At 35.4% G+C, this 12,765-nt stretch overlaps 1 protein-coding gene across 10 annotated transcripts in view; it reads left to right on the forward strand.

The window, feature by feature from the left end:
• ARVCF (ARVCF delta catenin family member) overlaps positions 1–12,765 on the forward strand; it is a 292,172-nt gene that overhangs the window by 11,540 nt on the left and 267,867 nt on the right. For all 10 annotated transcript variants that reach the window (XR_006166734.1, XM_042805460.1, XM_042805468.1 and 7 more), the window contains one exon: positions 10,803–10,871. The gene's annotated coding sequence lies outside the window, so the exon portion shown is untranslated. The remainder of the gene's footprint in view (positions 1–10,802; positions 10,872–12,765) is intronic.

Here is a 12,765-nt window from a genome sequence, read left to right on the forward strand (position 1 = left end):
TCACTGCTTTGAAGCAGAGAAGCAATATGACAACTCTGAGTTTCAGGAACTTTAGTTTTTAAGGGACCAAAGAACTCATGTTAAACAGAACTGAAGCTTGTTATATTCATTCAGCTCTCCAGGAAGATGTAGTGTAACTTGTCTAGTTATATACAGCCCAGTAACAAAATTCTAGTTTTGTATTGTGAATAGTGTTTTTTAAATTGAAAATTAACATAAACTCTAAATATCATTAATTGCATAATGGTTAATCTCTTCGCAATGCGAGGCAAGTATTTGCATTTAAATGATCAGGAGATATCACAGGATTGTGTTTTCCAGGGGATTTTTCTTTCCTGACTGTTTGAACACCATCTCTTCTCAATGCAAAATTTTGATTTTCTTGAACAGTTATCATTGTAGTTTTTCTAAACCTTACTGAGGGGATGGAAGATTCACTAAGGAATTTCGTGAGCTGTTGGACCTTCTGCGAACAGGTAACAGAGGTCTGATGATGTTTGCAGCCTGGCTTGCTCAGATTTCCTTTGAAGGAAGATCAGTGGTGCTTTGAATCCTGAGTAAAAGGAATATGTGAGAACCTCTCTGTGATTTATAAATAAGTGGATACCTTGGCTGAGACTTCTAGTGATCCCATAGGAATTTAGGCCCAAATTCTTAACGGGATTTAGGCACCCAGTGCCTGTTAAATTCCATTATATTTCTTTACAATATTGTCACCGAACCAAGGGAGTTAGTTTTAGAAATCCTTCCAAAGGTTTGGATCGCAGATAAAAACTCCTCTTGACTTGTTTCTCTTAGATTTTTTGTGGCTGTTTCAGCTTTATTTTCAAATAAAGTGGGATAAATTTGGCAAGATGTATTGACAGGTGTGTTTAAAGAATTAAGTTATTGCAATTAGTTTAAAAATGGACTTGTAGATCAATTTGAGAAAAAGTGTCAATTTCTTCAGACTACCAAACTAAGAGGAGCTTTTAGCATAAAACTTGATTTTTGATGTTGAAATATAGATGTATATTTGTATACATTGGGTTTGGAAAACTTGAGATCATACACTAAAAACAAGAATTCCGTGGCCTTTTTCATCATGCTTGTTTAAAACTGCATACAGTTTTGAAGGCATTTAGTACATTCTCAAACCTGAGTAAAAGAAGTTCAGAGGTACTTACAACTGTGAAGAGTTTCAAAATACAGTTTCCATTTATACTATTGTAAACTGTGTAATTAAGGCCCATCTCCAGTTGAGATTGTATAATTCAGAGATTATTGAACATCTACACTTGCCTCAGGCTGTCTAGTGGACTATATTGTCCACAATTAAACAGATGAATGCACAAATAAGGATAGGCATCCTTCCAAACAGTTCTGGCTATATTTAGCAAATTCTTCTCATTTCTCTCTCTGTAGGAGGGTAGTGATGGTAATCTTAACGTTGGCCAATAGAACTGTGAATGTCTTAAGCCCTGTCCTACAAGATGTTTTACTTTCCCATATTATTTTGACCTTGTATTCTCTCCCTTCCTTTTGGATTAAATCTTTTTATGTCCTAAATGAGAAATTTGCTTCACATTCTCCATCCGAATAGACAAGTAAGTAGAAACCAATTCTCTGTGCCACAAAAGGAACGGAAAGAACTTGAAAGTTTCAGAAGTTAAATGTTTTAAAATTTATGAGATATAACTGAGGTAGAGGGGCAATGCAAAGAAATCTCCTTTTTATAGAAACCAAAGATACACATTCTATAATTTTTAACATCATTTTATGTATCAATATTTGAAGGAATACAGTGCCTCTTGTTAAAATGCAGTAAGCTTTCTATGTAACATGACCTTTAGAAAATACTGAATTCACAGATTGTCTATTTTCTCAATTGATATTTGCATTTTTCTTTCATAAACTTTTGTATTATCCAAATATGTATTAAAGTTGATGCTGTAGTTGGCAGGCTTCAAAGATGCAGTTTTAATTCACAGTATAACCTGCATCATTTTCCTAAATAGGTGACTAAGTTAAGAAAACAGGAATAACTATTTAATCTTATACTTGCTACATGGAGGTGTTGTGTTTCAGTAGGGAGACCTTGTAACTGTTAGATTTGGAAAGTAACTGGTGTGAATGGTTTTTTATTTTTTTCCCCTCTTTTTTTTTTTTTCAATTGGGAAAGATAAGTATTCCAAACTCCCATCCACCTGAAGACAGAACTAGACTAGACACAGGTTTTCATTAAAGTGGTTTATTTCCTTCTGTGTATTCATCAGGAAATAAGTTTAACAATAATTTATAGAGAATAATCCTTAGTTGTTGAATTTACCATATCATTCAACTATGTCAAAATAAGATGCAAAAACTTATTGTTGCAATGAATCTTAAAGAAATAAAGTACTGAGTGAAAAAGCTTCGGAACTAGAGGGACAGAAAACAAGTCAGAGCAAGTTAAACCATAGAATAAAGACCTGTCAGATCATATGGTCCATGTTTTGCAATATTTCTCCATATGGCATACAAAATCTTTGCTTCAAACTGTCCTGTTGTATAGTAATTCAAAGAGGAGACACTGTATTTCATTCCTGTTCCCCTTCTGCTAAGTTTAGAAAAAGTTATTTCACTTGCTTCTATGCTGTTTTTACTTCCATGTACCCTGTTTCTCAATTCAAGTGTTTAAGGGCAGAGATACTGCCCCTGGGACCTCAGATGGTGAGTTGTATAATACTAATTTTTGTAGTAGAACAGTTACATTAGATATATCCTGTTTCCTGCATCAACTGCACCTCCGACTCTCGTAGGTCTGGGACAGTATTCTGAGTTTAGCACTTCCTTCCCTTTCTTATACTTAAGGAAAGCACTATTTACATGTCTTTCAAATACAAAGTTGTACAGATACCATAATCTCCATCTGCATTCCTACAGCCAAGTGCTTGGCTTTGGTATTTTAGGGGAATAAAGTAATGTATAGTAGTTACATCTAAAATGACATTTTCTGAACACCAGCATGTTGCATCATTCCTTTATCATCACAAAAACCTGAGCTGAAGAGTAAGCAAATGATTTTACATTGGAACTTCCACTGAAGTTTAGCTGTGTGGGCTTTCCTTTGAGTCTGGACAGCTCTGCTGTTCTTCTACCTTTAAGCATCTTCTACATAATGTCAGCTTCCCAAGAACCGATCATTCTGACAGCTGAAATTTTTTCCATACATCAGTTTATTTATTTATTTATTTACCTAGCTCATATTGCTTTTGTTTTGCATTTCAATATCTCCTGTCTCTTTTTCTCTCTCTGAGAATTACATACTTAGTGAGGACAGTTCTACCTCCTTTCAGCCTTTGTTTTGCTGGGCTAAATAATCGAGACTCGTTCTCTGTTCATAAAATGGGCAGTCCATTCCCAGGTAGGTTCAGTAGTTCATATTTATGCTGAGTCAGTCTCTAATATGGATCTCAGGAATATCATACTGAATCCCAGATGCAGTTCTATTGTCACATACACTGGTATTGGCAATTCTCCTGCTGAAAATATTTCACTTAGATCTTAGTATTACATTGTCCTTTCTCACATACAACTCTCCCAGTTCTTATGTAGTTGACTAATACTTTTTTCCCATCTCTTCTGAAGAAATCCAGGCTAAGTCTACAGCTTCTAAGCTTACTAAAAACATCTGCATTTTACAAAAGAAATCTTTCTGATTCACAGGTGTAATCTAATATAGTGTGTTTTGTTACTTTTTCCATCAGACTTGATGAAGAGACTTATATAAAGATCCAGGTATTAGAGATTAAACAGTAACTTAGATGAATAGGGAATATCCCAACTAACACTCAAACAAATTAACTAAGCTTTATGTAAGCGTATGTGTACTGCTCTGCTCCTTTTCTCAGTATTGTGATGTTTCTCTTTTAACATAGTTGGTTTGGGAGAGGATTCTAGTAAAACGAACCATTTCCAGACCCAATGTCTAGAAAAGAGGGAGAGCTGTGAACTAAGAGACTACTCATGGAGTGTTAGAAATGCTGGCATACTAGCCAGGGAACAGAGATTGAGGCTGGTTCCTCTCTCAGGAGATGGGCATTAGTTGGACTGAGAGGACTGCAATAATTGTCAGTACACATTTAAAGCATAAATAAGACTATGTATTGGCTTTTTATCGGTTTTATCTTTTTTTGCCACGGGATTACTACCTCTGTGATAATGAATAAGTACTGCTGCATTTTGAAAGTGCTGTGTTTTACTTTATTAAACAAATTGGTTACAGATCCCTGTGATGAAAGAACTTGCAGGTGCCAAATGCAGATGTGTTTGTGGCAATAATGCAGCTGGGAAAAGGAGACGGTAGGCTAGACTTTTAGTGTATATGTGATTGTGGTTCCACCAATGATGCACGAAGCAAGGCCTCTGAGGTGCATTTTAGCCCTTGAGACACCTAAAAAGAAATAGTCTAGTCTGTAGTTTGTTGTGGAACCACAAAAGAAGGGGAAGACTAATAAGAATTACAGAATAAACACAACTATTTCTTGTGAAAAGAGGTTGAAGTCTAGGGGAAAGCAGCTGATCTCACAAAGGAAAGAGTGCTATTTTTAAATTTTATTTTTGTTTTTAAAGCAGTAAACCAACATATTTTGGTATTGTAAAAGCTTCAAAAACAGTTATATAGGTATCTCGGTTAAAGAACAGAACTATTGGTTCAGAAGTTCAAAGAAACTTTGGAGCTGAAATCTATAGGAAAAGTCCCAATCTTTGGAGAGTTTTTGACTTTGGTTAGATTCAAAAGGTTAAGTGATATAGAGATGTTGGAAGTTTTACAGTCTGCATAGTAGCTAGGAATTAAGAAAACTAGAATTTCTCGTAGTGTCTGATTTAAATGAGTTTTCTACTGTCTGTAGATCTGTTAAGTATATCTGCTTGTACCCATGAGGCTGCTATGCAGAGAATATAATCATTTTGTTTACCACTTTGAGATTGATGTGAATGGAATCAATACCAGTTACTTTGCTTTTCATTACTGAAGGCATCTGAAACGTTGACCAACTTTATCTTACTTGTGTCAAACAGGTCACAAAGCCCTTATATACGCACCATTTGACCTTCTAGGACATTCTTCAAAGAACTGGCAGGCTTAACATATCACTTTTTTCTCACTTGAAGAAATTAAATCTAATTAGGAGGATCCTACTAATACAATATAGATACAGATTACAGGTGCACACAGTATGTGGAGAGTCCAGAATGAAAATAGCTGTAGTGAAGAGGTGGAGGAGACCTGATATAGATTTATTTTAGAGTATAAGATTGATAATTTAGTGACTATAGTAGCTGCACAGATGTAAAATATTTACAGCAAGTTTGAGAATTCTAATGGAGAAAAGAAATCTCTCAAGGCATTTTCTTCTAGAGAATATAAAATGAGAAAGGAATTATGCACAAATATAACAACTACACAATTTTAGTGTTACTGATTAACTGCCCAATATAAATTTATCTCTTCTTCACCCAAGTGTAGTTCGATTGAATACACCTGAATTACTACTTACGTGTTTTAAGAGGAGAATCATGAACAGAATTGACTTCTCCTTGGACAACCTTTGACATTTCACTGCCTGTTAACATTGTCTTTCTTAGAGCAAATGTCGTTTGAGACTTTTGTAATAATGAACAAAAAAATAGGCTTATGCATTCTTGTAATTTCACATGAAATCAAGTGACTGATTTCTGATAAAATCTCAGTAGCATTGAGTTTATACAGATTTCTCCCAGTTCCACCTCAGAATAACTGCTTGGATGTATTTTTGGAGGTAAGGAATGTTAATAGTAGATTTTTTTTTTTGTGAGAAACTAATTATTTAAAATGTTTTTGATGCTATGAAATTGAAATAATCTTATTGGGTATGTACAACAAACAACAAGACAAAAACCAACTGGTTTAAAATAGGTGTAATATCTGGGAGTAAAACATGTATGCCTGTTTTGTATGTCCTTGTGTGACTAGGGAATTTAGAGCAGTCATTGGAAGATGAAGGAATCCAGCTCTCTGCATTATTGGACCCAGAGGCCAGACTGTGTCATTACTAATGCATGCAGGCATGTTCAGTAAATTACATGGTTATACATCTCATTGTCATTTTCAGAGCACATTGATTTAAGCAGCTCCCACTGATCAAGAATGCTACAGCAGGCAGCACAGCCTAATATACTGAGAGGTACAAGGTGGAAAAGTCTTATTTCAATCAAAAACTGAGAAAAAAATTTACTGTAAGGGTGAACTAAACACTGGAGCAGGTTGCCCAGAGAGGTTGTGGAGATTACATTCCTGGAGGTGTTCAAAACCTGACTGGAAAACGTCCTGAGCAACCTGCTTATAATTGACTCAAAGCTGAGCAGGGGAATAGTATCAGATGATATACAGTGGTCCCTTCTAACCTCAACCATTCTGTGATTCTGTGAAAACAAGATGGTTAATAATTGAGTGTCCTTCAAATTAATCTGTCTTGTACAAGAAGCAGCAATGTTGTAAGGATCCTGATGGTGCAAAGGGCAGAAAGACCAGAAAGGAGTTTTGGGGATACAAAGCAATCTCCCCTTATGTTTCTCACCAGTGAGTGTAACCCATCAGTGAATCTCCCAGCATGGGCAAGGGGTGTAAAGGGAGAGCTGGATGGACAGAGCTGTGGGTCAGGCTGGGATGTGGCTGCAGTTCTGAGCATACCATTAGCAGCTGCATTTATGAAATTTCATTTTGTTTAGGTTTTTAAGCCAACTTTGTTGTATCTATTTAAATTAACAATGAAGGTCAAACTTCTGTCTTTAGTAAATAAACCTTTTAAAATTATTTATTTTAAATTTAAAAGCTTCCACTGTCACTTTATACAGCTGGCTTCAAAGCATACTGAATGTAATCTTCCAATGAGTTCTGTCTTTGCCAGTAGATACAGATTTCTTCCATTACCTTGTTTGTTTCTGTTTGGTAATTTGTGAGTAATATTTGCAATTACTTTTCTACAATACCATGTTAGTAACAGCAGCAGGAAGCCATCGTTAGCTCAGCTGGAACATTCTGGACTCTAGAGTTCTTCTTATTGCATTGAGAGTAAGAAATAGCTGCCTGCTTATCTTTGTGGTATTCCGATTCCCATCTTCCTCTCATCCCCTTTTTTTGTTCAGTAGTACTTTATCGGTTAGACTTAAGACAGATGGTATGAATAGTAAATCCAAATTGAGTGTAACAGATATTGTCTGACATTGGCGTGTCTGTAACTAGGAAGATGAAAACAATGAGCAGTAAATATTTTGGACAAGCTGAAAGAAGTTGCTAAAATAATTCATAATTGTCTTGCCTGTTAGACTGGGTAAACAAAGCAAAAATGATTTCCTTTTATTTATGCACATTTTTGAAAAGCCTCAGAATTGCTGTGATGGTCTATTGAGCTGTATTTCTGCTCTGTGCTCACTGCTTTTTGTTGACATATTTAATGTTACCCATAACTCTCCTGTTGAGAATGTGGTACTGTGGCACAGTTGTGGGACTGGACACCTGTGCTTGGTTTTCACCTTTACAGCTGGTCTGCATTAAAGTACCTTGAGGACATATTTGTAATATTAAAATAAAGGTGCTTAGCCTTTGTTTAAAATCCTGCCTCTCTGGAACTAGGTTACCTAATGAGCATGTTTTACTCATCTCATGGGGACAAGGCCTGAGCTGTTGAATCTGTGGTAGCAAAATGAAACAATTTTTGAACCAAGTCATCATTTTCAGCATCAATAAAAGGTCAAGCCCTTGTCAGCCAGCGTTGGTTCAACATAAGGTTCCAAATGGAATTGCCTGCATTATCCTTAGAGCTGTTCTTTAAGAGACTTTCACCCACCCTTTACTATGTTTGGAACTGTTAATATGTTGGGTTGTTTGAATATTTTTAAGAGACTTACTAAGATAGTCCTTACTGCAGTTATTTAGAGTCTGTATTCATTAGTTCTTGGTAACTGCTCTGGCAGAAAGAAGTTTGTTCAAGCTCATGATACAGCACTAAGTCTAGTGGTCTTTTTCCATCATTTTTTCTCTCCTTAGTGTTATGTGTTAAGCCATGATACTTATTTGGCAAGTTGAAAATACAACTCTGCTTGTAGTACTTCTGTAGTTTCAATGTTGGCTTGATTTCTGAGAAATTCAGACCTCCTGAGACCTGGAGTTTGGCAGGCTAAACTTTTTAAACAAGGTTATAAGTGAAGACTGCAAATCGTGTTCTTTACTGCTTGACATACTTAATGTTTTGCTCAGCTGTACTGTATAAAGATATCCAAAATCACATTACATCCACATCCCTTGTAATTTTAAGAGCATGGTATTGTAAAAACTTAGGGATATGTTTTAATAGCAGGTTATTGTTCTCATCAAGAATTGCTCGTCTGATCTTTTTACAGTGCATGTATGATATGCTTGAATTTCTCTTACCATGAGTCAGATAGCGAATAGTGGTTAGGTTTTGATCAAGGGAAAATTACCAGAATGTGGAATGTACTTTTTGAGCTGTGTTGCTCAAAAAAGAGAGAAAGTTGTAACATACATCAATGGAGGTTATAGATAATTATAATTTCTTACTGAAATCTTCCTGGGTGCTACAGACATGTATAGGTAGCAGAGTACCCAGATTTGTATCTCAAGTGACATCCTGATTTAAAGTGAAGACATAAATTAAAACAGCTTGCCATTCAGCCTTTGATTTTCCTAATTAGTGAGATTCTTAATGGTGATTTTTTTTTTTTTTAAATAGGCCATAATTTTCTACTTTTTTTTAAAGAGTAGAAGGTTTTAAAATGGCTCATACAGAATTACCATACTTATTTTAAAAATTTGGAAGGGTCAGTTTAGGATCTTTTGCAATGTTTTAAGACTTAATCAAGCTATTAGTGGAATTTTAAAATCTGTAATATTACCCCACTGTCTGTTTAATACCATTTCTGATTGTTATCACTGTTTGCATTTCTTTTTGGTTAGGGGAAATTGTGTGTTTATTTTATCTTTTGGAAAAAAGTTTTAATAGGGCAAGCAATGGCAAAAATGAAACTTCTGAGGAAAGTTCTTGGCTGAGGTTGGATTTGTACTGATTCAACACGTTTCTTATGATTCTACCATCTCCCTCACTGCTGCTTCTGGAACAACATGACCCCTTTAATGAAATTTTATTTTGTGACAAACTGAATTTCCGTGTACGTGCTCTTCTGCTAGTATGTTTTATGATTGTGATGAGGTTTCTCCTTTGTTCTGCAGTACTTAAAAGCATTTGCTCATTAGAGTTGAAGATAAATAAAGCATCCTGTTTACTAATTAAATAAATTTTCATCAAGTGTCATCCTAAAGTCACTGGAATTGCTGTATTAAGACATAGTGTTGCCTTATAACTGGTAAATTATGAAATGAAACATGAAAACGACCATGGAAGATGAAGGCACACATGGAGAATGGGTTTTGTAAGCAGCCAAATTCTGACTGGCTTATAAGAATGGGGGGAAAAAACCTCCAGTTTTCCTTCACAAAAGCTGTCTGCAGATAGCTTTTGTTCATATTTTTTAGGTCTCCTAAAAAAAAAAAATAATCAGTTTTTCTGATACAAAAAGCTGATTTTCCAACTGAGTGCACATACATCTTTTATGAGTGAGTGTTAGTCATATTTTACTGATGTTAGTGGGTTCAGGTTGGGCCTTGTGCGTGAGCATTCTTCATTGTGGAGTGTAAAAAAACCAAACCAACGAAACGCTAGATATTTGTGATATTGACTACTTAAATCACTGCTGTTAGGAGATGCCCTACATGTCAGTGTGACTGTCCTACAAATCCCATCTAGCCATCAGTAGAAGGATCAATGGCCAGCGGTGCTTTGCATTGTAGTGGTACAGCTACACTTGGGCATATATGTATTCCTCTGTGGCTTGCCCAACATGTAGTGGTAATCAAGAGTTCTATGGTACTACCACTCAATTATCTTGCTTCCTTTTTTTTTTTTTTTGTTTAACTTTAGAAATTCTGTTGAGGAATCGGGGATCTAAAGTTTTTTAGATTTTAAGGTCATAGTAAAATTTATCCTCTTCAGTCTTGTAACCGTAATGCTGCTAACTCTTAGTATTCTACATTAGATGAAGGTACAACTTCCAGCTTGCAGTGTACATATGGAATCAGATGTTTTTCTAGTTTGGAAACAAAGACAGGTAAAACAGTTGGAAATTTGTGATTTGCGGAGATAAAATAAACGCAAGGAACAGTTGATCAGGACTTGGCAAAATGTAGTCCAAGACAGTGTTTGCATTCCTAGGGAATTAACACGTTGTATTATTAACTTGATTTGAAAAATTCTCCAGTTTCCTTGTAACATCAAGGATGTATGTTTTCTGTGGAAAATATTCTTGTATGTATGTAACAAGTGTTGGGTCACTGAAACCAAGCATATGATCTAGAAAAAATGTATTTAAGCAAAATGATAACAAAGAGAAACATTTTGGATATTTTGCATCTTGTTACTGTACGCTTAAATGATTTTTTGGACTTTGTGATCCAGAGATTTCAGTAGAAACTCGTCTGCTTACTGGAGCATTCAAACCAGGTAAGAAATTTCAACCATGAACTTTGATTTCAGGAAGCAGGAACTCTAGAAGCTGATGGAAGTCTTGACTTAGCTGTTTTGAACTAGGGGTAGCAGAGTAGTTTCGGGAAGTGCTCGGGCTGTGAAGCTGTATACAGTTGTCCCATTATTCAGGCCAACAAGCCATTAGTTGGATTCATTACAGTGTTTCTATTCAGAGTTTCATCTGTCTCTTATGTTTTTCAGGGATATCCATAACTGACTTGTGCTTTATGAACAAGGAAAGGAGCCTAACAAGTCACCTGAAAGAGGGTGGTAAGAGTTGTCAACATTTTCTTACATATATTTTTCTTTTGTATATTAAATACATGTTTACGTCTATGAAATCTAGAAGGCAAAATTGTTGCTAGTTTAATCCTTCTTGCTATTTACTGTTCCAGACAGTCTTACAATTGTCATTCTTTAGCCAACAAGAAAGTGATGAAAGACTAAATTCATTTTATGGTAATAGTCTTTAGTGGTCTTTTTCTCAAACAGTAGGACTATTGAACTGAGTATGGCTAAAATATGCAAGAGTTTGAATTAGTCTACTTGGAATAGCAAACCATCATATGAAAACAAAAATCTGTAAAATCAAAATGTAGAATAATTAACTGCGTATAATTAACTAATAATCAAGCTTCCAAAACTTTGTAAATGGACATTTTCAAAATGTTTTGTTCTGCTTTTAGATAAGAGGTGAACTGGCATCCCACTTCCTAACTGCCTGCTCTCAGCAACTGTTTTGTGTTCAGTTGTGCCATCAGACTTCATTTGAGGTTGTTCCCTGAGCTCTCTGTGCAGGAATCTGTCACATGAATGTAACACATATAAATTCAGTGGTTATCTACTTGTATGATGGGATGTATGACTCCCTGCAGTGTTTGACCCTTCTGCTAACTTACTGATTTTAAGTGAAGGACCCTTGTCAGAACAGTACAGTCAGCATGGTCAAAGACCAAGCAATTTATCAATTCATATGACTTCCAATGACTTGGGAAGTAATTATTGAGATAACTGTACTGGCAGAAGTTTTCTTACATAAAGAAAAGCCATCTACTTTGGGATAAAGGTACATAATTTTAAAAAGTTGGTCTTTTAAATGACTAAAACCAGAAGACAGCTCTACTTGCTAAATGAATAAAATTGATTGAATAATTTGAATTTTTAAAAGCCTTAATTTTCTAGTTTAACTTATTTCAGTAGACTCTGATTTTGCTTTAGGGAAAGTAGAATTCTGGATGAAAGATGAGAGTACTGTTTACACAGTATGAGCAAAACTGAAAGTTACTGTTTCTTAATATCCTAAACACTATAGAAGAGGTGGGAGATTTCTTAGATTTTTCACTGTAACAGTCATCCTGAGGTGAAACTTGTAGTATTTAGAGCAGAGGAAAATAATTGTAGGGGTGAAAAGGAGTAAGGTGACAGGAACTAGAAGGAGTTTTCTCTTACCAAACAGCCTTGCTACTTGTTCAAAATTAGGAAAAAAGTGGTAGGGAATCAAATGAGATTGTGGATACATGAGCAACCTATTATTTTTCTGCAGCATAGGTATAAAGTAAAGTAATGTACAACTTTGAAAATGTTCCTGCTTCTTCCGTGCTGAAGGAACAGTAGTAATGGTGCTATCATTACCAAAGATATTTTTTACAGAGCTCATGACTAAGACTGATTTGCTTGTTTCAGAAGTGAGGTATGCTCTGTACTCATTTTAAAGAGTATGTCACCCTTAATCAGGAGTGCCATACATTTTTAGAATGATGGTGCTTTCAATTTATTGCTCATCAGCCCTGAAGAATGCTGGTTCGTTCCTTTACAAGTGCAATTCATTGGCTGAGACTTCTCACTTAAAAAACAGTTTTAGGTTTATTTTGATTGGTTATTGGTTTGTGGCTTTTAATGATAAAATAGAATTTCATTTTTTCGCAATAGAGGTCTTGGTGGAAAATCTGAAAAGTTGGAGCCATTTGAAATTGCTCTTACTCCCACTGAGGTCAGCAGTAGAATTTCTGTGGCTTTCAGTGGGAGTAACATTATACTGTCTGAATGTGAAGACTTTTCCTCTTCTTTCAAAAAAATGTTTATAATAGTCTGCTGTAACTAGGATTACATGAAAAGTAAGTAACTATTGTACTACTTGATTACAAAAGAAAGATATTTCCTAAGT

Source organism: Tyto alba, unplaced genomic scaffold, assembly GCF_018691265.1.
Source record: "Tyto alba isolate M040663 unplaced genomic scaffold, T.alba_DEE_v4.0 Super-Scaffold_44, whole genome shotgun sequence".
Lineage (NCBI taxonomy): Eukaryota > Metazoa > Chordata > Aves > Strigiformes > Tytonidae > Tyto > Tyto alba.